The sequence below is a fragment of the Ranitomeya imitator genome, chromosome 5 (genome assembly GCF_032444005.1).
Source record: "Ranitomeya imitator isolate aRanImi1 chromosome 5, aRanImi1.pri, whole genome shotgun sequence".
NCBI classification, from domain to species: Eukaryota; Metazoa; Chordata; class Amphibia; order Anura; family Dendrobatidae; genus Ranitomeya; species Ranitomeya imitator.
The window spans coordinates 704,226,708-704,235,081 of NC_091286.1; positions in this window are offsets into that span (position 1 = coordinate 704,226,708).

Genomic DNA, 8,374 nt, shown 5'->3' on the forward strand with positions numbered 1-8,374 from the left:
AGACTGGGATCACTGCTGCGGGACCTGGACTGGGATCACTGCCACGAGACCCGGACTGGGATCATTACAGCGGGCGCTGGACTGGGATCATTACAGCGGGCCCCGGACTGGGATCACTGCCGCGAGACCCGGACTGGGATCATTACAGCAGGCCCCAGACTGGGATCACTGCTGCGGGACCTGGACTGGGATCACTGCCACGAGACCCGGACTGGGATCATTACAGCGGGCGCTGGACTGGGATCAGTGCAGCGGGCGCTGGACTGGGATCATTACAGCGGGCCCCGGACTGGGATCACTGCTGCGGGACCTGGACTGGGATCACTGCCACGAGACCCGGACTGGGATCAGTGCAGCGGGCCCCGGACTGGGATCAGTGCAGCGGGCCCCGGACTGGGATCATTACAGCGGGCCCCGGACTGGGATCACTGCTGCGGGACCTGGACTGGGATCATTACAGCAGGCCCCAGACTGGGATCACTGCCGCGAGACCCGGACTGGGATCATTACAGCGGGCCCCGGACTGGGATCACTGCTGCGGGACCTGGACTGGGATCACTGCCACGAGACCCGGACTGGGATCATTACAGCGGGCCCCGGACTGGGATCATTACAGCGGGCCCCGGACTGGGATCATTACAGCGGGCCCCGGACTGGGATCATTACAGCGGGCCCCGGACTGGGATCACTGCCGCGAGACCCGGACTGGGATCATTACAGCAGGCCCCAGACTGGGATCACTGCTGCGGGACCTGGACTGGGATCACTGCCACGAGACCCGGACTGGGATCATTACAGCGGGCCCCGGACTGGCATCATTACAGCGGGCCCCGGACTGGGATCATTACAGCGGGCCCCGGACTGGGATCATTACAGCGGGCCCCGGACTGGGATCATTACAGCGGGCCCCGGACTGGGATCACTGCCGCGAGACCCGGACTGGGATCATTACAGCAGGCCCCAGACTGGGATCACTGCTGCGGGACCTGGAATGGGATCACTGCCACGAGACCCGGACTGGGATCATTACAGCGGGCGCTGGACTGGGATCAGTGCAGCGGGCGCTGGACTGGGATCATTACAGCGGGCCCCGGACTGGGATCACTGCTGCGGGACCTGGACTGGGATCATTACAGCAGGCCCCAGACTGGGATCACTGCCACGAGACCCGGACTGGGATCAGTGCAGCGGGCCCCAGACTGGGATCAGTGCAGCGGGCCCCGGACTGGGATCATTACAGCGGGCCCCGGACTGGGATCACTGCTGCGGGACCTGGACTGGGATCATTACAGCAGGCCCCAGACTGGGATCACTGCCGCGAGACCCGGACTGGGATCATTACAGCGGGCCCCGGACTGGGATCACTGCTGCGGGACCTGGACTGGGATCACTGCCACGAGACCCGGACTGGGATCATTACAGCGGGCGCTGGACTGGGATCAGTGCAGCGGGCCCCGGACTGGGATCACTGCTGCGGGACCTGGACTGGGATCACTGCCACGAGACCCGGACTGGGATCATTACAGCGGGCCCCGGACTGGGATCATTACAGCGGGCCCCGGACTGGGATCATTACAGCGGGCCCCGGACTGGGATCATTACAGCGGGCCCCGGACTGGGATCACTGCCGCGAGACCCGGACTGGGATCATTACAGCAGGCCCCAGACTGGGATCACTGCTGCGGGACCTGGACTGGGATCACTGCCACGAGACCCGGACTGGGATCATTACAGCGGGCCCCGGACTGGCATCATTACAGCGGGCCCCGGACTGGGATCATTACAGCGGGCCCCGGACTGGGATCATTACAGCGGGCCCCGGACTGGGATCATTACAGCGGGCCCCGGACTGGGATCATTACAGCGGGCCCCGGACTGGGATCATTACAGCGGGCCCCGGACTGGGATCACTGCCGCGAGACCCGGACTGGGATCATTACAGCAGGCCCCAGACTGGGATCACTGCTGCGGGACCTGGAATGGGATCACTGCCACGAGACCCGGACTGGGATCATTACAGCGGGCGCTGGACTGGGATCAGTGCAGCGGGCGCTGGACTGGGATCATTACAGCGGGCCCCGGACTGGGATCACTGCTGCGGGACCTGGACTGGGATCATTACAGCAGGCCCCAGACTGGGATCACTGCCACGAGACCCGGACTGGGATCAGTGCAGCGGGCCCCAGACTGGGATCAGTGCAGCGGGCCCCGGACTGGGATCATTACAGCGGGCCCCGGACTGGGATCACTGCTGCGGGACCTGGACTGGGATCATTACAGCAGGCCCCAGACTGGGATCACTGCCACGAGACCCGGACTGGGATCACTGCAGCGGGCCCAGCAGAGGTGTATCTAGGGTTTCTGACACCCGGGGCAAGAATTAATTTTGGCGTTCCCCCAGGACATATGCGATTTGCACTTAGTCATGTACCCACGAGCTCCTCTCCCTAATGCTCTCAATGTTCAGTGAAAACAGAGAAGCAGAAGAGAAGCTCGATGTCACAGGACCAGAAGTATGAAAGTCGCATATGAGTGAAGTGTCCATGTGATGACTACTGGAACCTGCAGAGCTGAATCCTGACATCGCAGCTTCTGAATTCTCACAACGCATGCACTGCACACTTTTAGGATTCTCCCTTGCCGGTGGACAGTCATGTCAGCACAAGCATGTAATTTGTATACTTCTGACCACATTCCGCCTAGACGTGCCCGGCCTCACTCAGCTCATTTTCATTGACTGAGGCCACACATGTCTAGTCAGCACGTGACCGCATGTATGTAAATCCCCATCATGAGAGAATCCTGACAGTGTGCAGAGGGCACTCTGAGAACTCAGAAGTCTGCAGTCACAAAGAATGACTGCAGACTCATCACAAACCTGGACATCCCCTTTAATGCTCCTAACATAAATAAAAACATGAGAATTAGTATCACAAATAACATTTACATCCAGGAACCTTATAGATGACGTCGTCTCTGGAGCCGTTCTTCTTTTCTTCATCTTGTCCAGACCCCATGATGAGTTTTTTCTCATCCACAGCCGTCTCTGCAGACTTCCATCTTCTCGGCTCTTTTGCACAAATTCTCCACATGATGCCCTTAAAGATACAAGTGTCATTATAATGCTCCGGAATAAAAAATTGCCCCTCACAATATTGTCTGCATAAACTATGACCCCCACACTGTCCCTTTTATGGTACATACTCTTCACACTGACCTCTCCTTTCTATACCGGCCCCCCTTTTCACACTGTCCTCTCACACTGTGTCCCCATATAGGGCCCAGTATTTATACTGTACTCTCATCACACTCAACCTCCTTGGTATACTGTCCCCTCCTGGCTGTGCCCTTACACTGTCCCCCCATGCTACGCCCCCACTACTCAGTTTCTATTCTGTGCCCACTCACTTTTCTCCCCCCATACTGTCTCCTCACACTATTCCCCTTCCTCCTCATACTATCTCCTCTCACATCCCCGTGTGCACCATACTGTCTCCTCATATATTTACCCCCTCACTTTCTATACTGCCTGCTCACCTGACTCCCCATACTGTGTCTGTATACATCCCATCACCCTCACTCCCCGCACTCTGTCCACATACATGCCCTCATTCCCCGTACTGTTTCCTCATATATGCCCCCATCTCCCTTTGCTCTTCATTTTCGGTCTTCAAATCTCCCCCACACATTAAATCTCCCCATAAACATTAAATCCCCCATCCCCACTCCAATTTTCCCCACACAATAAATCCCCCCATTCCCCACACAGCCCCTCATCACCCCCATCTCATCCTACCACAGGCCCTCATCAACCCCATCTCCCCCTCAGCCCCTCATCACCCCCACACAGCCCCTCATCATCCCCCCCATTCCCCACACAGCCCCTCATCACTCCCTCATTCCCCATACAGCCCCCCCATTCCCCACAGGCCCTCATCATCCCCCATACAGACCCTCATCACCCCCCCATTCCCCACAAAGGCCCTCATCACCCCGCTTCTCCACAGAGCCCCTCATCATCCCCCCATTCCCCACACAGGCCCTCATCATCACCCACACAGCTCCTCATCACCCCCCTTCTCCCCCAAATCCCCTCATCATCCCCCTTCTCTCCATACAGCGCCTCATCATCCCCCCATTCCCCACACAGCCTCTTATCATCCACTACACAGCCCATCATCATCCCCTCCATTCCCCACACAGGCCCTCATCATCACCCACACAGCTCCTCATCACCCCCCTTCTCCCCCAAATCCCCTCATCACCCCCCTTCTCTCCACACAGCGCCTCATCATCCCCCATTCCCCACACAGCCTCTTATCATCCACTACACAGCCCCTCATCATCCCCCCGTTCCCCACACAGAATCGCATCATCCACTACACAGCCCCTCATCATTATCCATCTATTCCCCACACAATCTCACATCATCCCTCCATTCCCCACACAGCCTATCATCATCCACTACCCAGCCCCTCATCATCATCCCTCCATTCCCCACACAGCCCCTCATCATCATCCCCCATTCCCCACACAGCCTCATATCATGCACTACACAGCCACTCATCATTATCCCTCCATTACCCACACAGCCTCTCATCATATACTACACAGCCCCTCATCATCATCCCCCCATTCCTAAAGGCCCTGTCACACATAGTGACGCTGCAGCGATACCGACAACGATCCGGATCGCTGCAGCGTCGCTGTTTGGTCGCTGGAGAGCTGTCACACAGACAGCTCTCCAGCGACCAACGATCCCGAGGTCCCCGGTAACCAGGGTAAACATCGGGTAACTAAGCGCAGGGTCGCGCTTAGTAACCCGATGTTTACCCTGGTTACCATCATTAAAGTAAAAAAAACAAACGCTACATACTTACCTACCGCTGTCTGTCCTCGACGCTCTGCTTCTCTGCTCTGGCTGTGAGCACAGCGGCCGGAAAGCAGAGCGGTGACGTCACCGCTCTGCTTTCCGGCTGCCCGCCGCTCACAGCCAGACCAGAGAAGCAGAGCGCCGAGGACAGACAGCGGTAGGTAAGTATGTAGCGTTTGTTTTTTTTACTTAAATGATGTTTACCCTGGTTACCAGCGAAGACATCGCTGAATCGGCGTCACACACACCGATTCAGCAATGTCAGCGGGACCTCAACGATCAAGAAATGGCCCAGGCCATTCCGACACGACCAGCGATCTCACAGCAGGGGCCTGATCGCTGGTACGTGTCACACATAGCGAGATCGCTACTGAGATCGCTGTTGCGTCACAAAACTTGTGACTCAGCAGCGATCTTGCTAGCGATCTCGCTATGTGTGACGGGGCCTTAACACAGCCTCTTATCATCCATTACACAACACCTCATCATTATCTCCCCATTCCCCATACAGCCTTTCATCATATACTACACAGCCCCTCATCATCATCCCCCCATAAAAGGTCAATGGTTCTGATTGGGATTGTGCTACATCACAACTTTTTTCACTCTCTCCAGTTTGATTCTCCATGTACTTAGAAAGGATTTGCTAGAAAGTTGCTCAACTGTATTTGTAGGGCACCAATCACATTGTAGACTCCTTGAATGTTCTTCAAGAATGGGAAAAAAAGCACCCAATGGCATGTGTGATTGTATATGAAAATTGCGACCTGGTGTGTCGTAAAACTGTTGACAGGTTTCTCAGGTTTGGGGGATTAGCTCAAGTGGTAGAGCGCTCGCTTAGCATGCGAGAGGTAGCGGGATCGATGCCCGCATTCTCCAATACTACTGCTGAATTCCTTTTTCGCTGGGTTGAATGAATCATTTTTACCACCTGCTCGTGGCGCCCATTGCCAAACCTAGTAGGCTTTCAACAGTAGCAGAAACAATCCTTCGATAGCTCAGCTGGTAGAGCGGAGGACTGTAGCTCTAAATTAGCAATCCTTAGGTCTCTGGTTCAATTCTGGCTCGAAGGAAGTTTTGTTTATCCTATCTCATCCAGAAGGTTTTTCTCCAGTTTGTCTCGTGAATTCAAAACATCGTCAGCAAAATGGCTTTTACTTGAGGGAGATGCTTAGCACCAATGCAAAAACTTCTTCAACTGTAGCTTACTACTGAAGCAAAAGGGTGCAACGTCCCTGGGTGGACTCGAACCACCAACCTTTCGGTTAACAGCCGAACGCGCTAACCGATTGCGCCACAGAGACATGATTTTCAACAAAAACAAACAAACATTTGCAAAGCACCAAGAATAATTTAGTTGCCAACAGATAAGAAATGGCTGATAAATTACATGACATAGACCAGAAGGCAGGCAGTAATTAGACTTCAACTCTGAGCATCCTCCACCATAAGCAGAGTGGCGCAGCGGAAGCGTGCTGGGCCCATAACCCAGAGGTCGATGGATCGAAACCATCCTCTGCTAAACGGTTGTGTTTTATACTCTTCATCATTACATTTCATCTAAATGCCCCTGTCTACAGCAAACCCTTTTGGCTCAAAAAAACACTGGTTAAAACCCTGAATCCCAGTTCAACTCGTGCCGCTAAAGGACCAGAAGGCCTTTACGACGTCTCAAAATTTTCTATAAACAAACCATAAAAGGTCAATGGTTCTCCTTGGGATTGTGCTACATCACAACTTTTTTCACTCTCCCCAGTTTGATTCTCCATGTACATAGAAAGGATTTGCTAGAACGTTCACTGTTATTGCAGAAAATGTAAAAAAAAATGCGCGCTTACGTAAGCGTTGGTGGTATAGTGGTGAGCATAGCTGCCTTCCAAGCAGTTGACCCGGGTTCGATTCCCGGCCAACGCATGGCTTGCTTTTTCACCATTGGTGTTGCGTTTATTCTCTTTTAATGTTTTGTGTTCAAGCTCATGCTCTACTCTCTTTTTACAGTTTAGCAACCACAAAAAGGAGAAAAAAGCGAAGAGAAGCGTTCTTAGCTTTTTCAACACTTCATCTAAACCATTTGCTGCTCATCAGTTATTGTTTGAAACTTAGTAGGGTTAGTCCGCAATACAAAAGCAAAAGGGTACAACGTTCCTGGGTGGACTCGAACAGCCGAGCGCGCTAACCGATTGCGCCACAGAGACATGATTTTCAACAAAAAACAAAGAAATATTTGCAAAGCACCAAGAATAATTTAGTTGCCAACAGATAAGAAATGGCTGATAAATTACATGACATAGACCAGAAGGCAGGCAGTAATTAGACTACAACTCTGAGCATCCTCCACCATAAGCAGAGTGGCGCAGCGGAAGCGTGCTGGGCCCATAACCCAGAGGTCGATGGATCGAAACCATCCTCTGCTAAGCGGTTGTGTTTTATACTCTTCATCATTACATTTCATCTAAATGCCCCTGTCTACAGCAAACCCTATTGGCTCAAAAAAACACTGGTTAAAACCCTGAATCCCAGTTCAACTCGTGCCGCTAAAGGACCAGAAGGCCTTTACGACGTCTCAAAATTTTCTATAAACAAACCATAAAAGGTCAATGGTTCTCCTTGGGATTGTGCTACATCACAACTTTTTTCACTCTCCCCAGTTTGATTCTCCATGTACATAGAAAGTTTTTGCTAGAACGTTTACTGTTATTGCAGAAAATGTAAAAAAAAAATGCGCGCTTACGTAAGCGTTGGTGGTATAGTGGTGAGCATAGCTGCCTTCCAAGCAGTTGACCCGGGTTCGATTCCTGGCCAACGCATGGCTTGCTTTTTCACCATTGGTGTTGCGTTTATTCTCTTTTGTATAAATCATGTTTATTGAATGAAGCAAAAAGAATAAAGGTGAACAGTACAATCAAGTATATCAGCAGGATACCAAGTAGAAATACTTGTTAATCAAGAGATAAGTTACAACAACACCAAGCATCTTGCATTTTAACATTCTAATGAATAATACTACTGATTGGTATTATAGAGTATTAACAAAAGAACAACTGAATTGGCAAACAACCAATACTAAGTCTTATTATGATTATTCAGTAGTCGCAGTGGTTATTCAAACTAGTAGAGGGTAGGAAGACAAACAAAGAGGTTAAGATAAAGAAGAGAAAGGGGGGTAGAAAGAAGAGGAGAGGATTGGGTGGGGAAATGGGGTAAATTGGAGGGAAGTGTGGCTACCATCCCATCCCAGCAGCCAGGGCGCAAGCCGAAGAATGATCTAGTAATAAACGAGAGCAAGTCGTGCATTGCGTCAGGCTCCAGAGATCCAAAGATCCAGGTCAGGGGTTTCCCTGAAAGCTATCCAGGGGGCCCGTGTAGTATAGGTTTTGTCTACACTGCCTGGGGATTGATTTATTAATTGCTCCATTCTATAGATATCATTGAGCTCTGCCACAAACTCCGCACACGAGGGGAATTTTTCTTGTTTCCAAAAGCGTGGGATCAGGTTCCTAA